General features: G+C 49.1%; 1 long non-coding RNA gene across 1 annotated transcript in view; it reads right to left on the bottom strand.

Annotated features, from left to right (window-relative positions):
- Positions 1 to 243: 243 nt before the first annotated feature.
- The window catches only part of LOC109395636 (uncharacterized), a 9,704-nt gene continuing 7,827 nt past the window's right edge, over positions 244 to 2,120 (bottom strand). The window contains exon 3 of the long non-coding RNA XR_002126695.1: positions 244 to 1,133. This is a non-coding gene — a long non-coding RNA (uncharacterized LOC109395636). The remainder of the gene's footprint in view (positions 1,134 to 2,120) is intronic.

Here is a 2,120-nt window from a genome sequence, read left to right as displayed (position 1 = left end):
TCAAAGAAAAAGGGAACCTTGAACAAGACGCTGCAATTACAGTAACAGGCTCTTTCCATAGGACAGAGAGACTCCAGCTCATCCCCTCTGAGGGTCTGTTGCTGTTTATTTTGGCTGTTCTAACCTTTTCAGCAAATGTCACCTGTGCCCTGCAGTGAGCAGAGATTTAGACTTTATAAGTTTTCTCTCCTGGCTGGGGCTGTGGCCCCTCTCTCTACGCTCTGCAAAAACAGAGGCAAACACTGCCACTCAACTGGTGTTTTTATTCATATCTGTTGACATTTCCCATGGGGAACTGTTGAAGGGCGAGGAGGGGAGGGCTGAGCGAGAAACCATGGCTTGGTTTTCCTCCATCCAGTGGAGGAAGTGACGGGGCAGGAGCATACTAAACAGAGTGAACAAGGGAACCATTGCTAGGTGGGCTGAGATGCATCGTGTAGTGACTTCAGACAGCCTGAAACCTTCTGTCAGGAAACGTAGTTTCAAAGTGGAAAAATAAAAACGATCAAAATAAAAGAACAAAGTGCATACAAAGCAGACTGCTAATGTAGGCAAGGTTCTAAGGCAGCCAGCAGTAAGAAACCAGGCGTCTGGGTGGCCTTCTGGCCATGCCTCTCTTCCACGGCCCCAGGCCAGGCTGTGGGGCCACCAGTGCCCTCGGGAGACAGTCTCTGTTGGCTCTGAGGGTGTTGTAAGCCACAGAAGGTTGTGGAGGGAGAGGAGCCTGAAGTATGACAGCACCAGGGCAGCCCATGGCAGGGCCGCATGGAGGATTTCAAAGCATCTCTTTGGAGGTGGCTCTGGCGGGCTAGTGGGACATGGACAGGGGGAGGGGCACCTGGGAGGGGTACAGTCAGCACCTTTCCTTGGGCACAGGGCAGAGCCACTCTCCAGAATCTTAAATTACCAGGTGGGGGCTAGGAATGCTGATTAACCACAGAGCTGAAGGCTGCCAGGCCCTTCCCTGATGCTCAGGGCCCAGTGCGCAGAAGTGACGGAGAGGCAGGGCCTGTGGGAGCTGGGGACAGCTCAGCAGCCCAGCCAGTCGGATCTGATGCCTCCAAACTTCACGCTCTTCAGGCTTTGGTTATCCAACTTCAGGTAATATGGACCCGTGAAGAAGTAGCTGTAACCTGAGACAAGAAAGACGAAAGGCTGTGACCACCCCGTCCTCAGACATTCTGGCACATGGAAGGTTCTTGGGAGCTCTGAAAGTCTGCCCGCCATAGGGAAGACGCTCTTAAACCAGGGAGGATCCCTCTGAGGCTGGAGAAAGGGAAATGGCTGTGGAAGTAAGCTCTCTTAGGGCTTGCGGTGAGGATGAAGCTAGGTAATATAATATATGCTATTAGTAATATAAATAACAGTACTCCACTGAGCACAATCGCCAAACTAAGCACTTTCCGCATACCAGAGGCAACCAACCAGGTGGCTACTCCTTCTATTGGCCCACAGACAGGTTCGATTTGGCTCACACAAGTTTTTTTGTTTTGTTTTGAATCCTGAAAAAGTTGCCAACGTGTAAACATCTGGAAATTTCATGTGAAAATACAGGTTTTTTGCTTCCTTTTTAAAAGAGTCAGAACATCCAGCAACACTGGACACTGCTCTCACAGGAGCAGTCATCAGAAGCAGGGAAGCAGCTGTCCCCTGTAAACAAGCCATGTGCTCTCTGGTTCACCACAGACCCCACCATTCCCTACTGTCTGCCTTGCCTACTTCACTCATTTGTGCTACTGGCCTGGCCCCTGTGGGTTTTGGAATTTATGACTCCTGACATACATGCTCTCGTTTACTTCCTTTAAAACCCTGGTACACAGTAGGTGCTTTATAGATCTTTATTCCTGAAGATAATCCTTAACCCAGCACTAGACTGGACACTGCTTTTTGTTGGACATGTAAGACCTTTAGCCACTAGAGGTCAGGGCCATGTGCTAAGCCAGCATATGATAGAGGCTCAAAAAAAAAAACCCCAAAAAAAACTGTGTGGAATTAAATTAAATTATTCTCTAAAAAGCCAAACTGGACCATTTCCAGGTCCCTAGAGAGCTCACAGAAGCCTCCTTAGAAATATGGTTTTCAAACTCCAAATCCTATCCCTCGATAATGCTGGTCGTTTT

The sequence above is a fragment of the Hipposideros armiger genome, unplaced genomic scaffold, assembly GCF_001890085.2.
Source record: "Hipposideros armiger isolate ML-2016 unplaced genomic scaffold, ASM189008v1 scaffold_479, whole genome shotgun sequence".
NCBI classification, from domain to species: domain Eukaryota; kingdom Metazoa; phylum Chordata; class Mammalia; order Chiroptera; family Hipposideridae; genus Hipposideros; species Hipposideros armiger.
The sequence above is the reverse complement of the archived record's forward strand: the minus strand, read 5'-3'. Positions and strand labels throughout refer to the sequence as shown.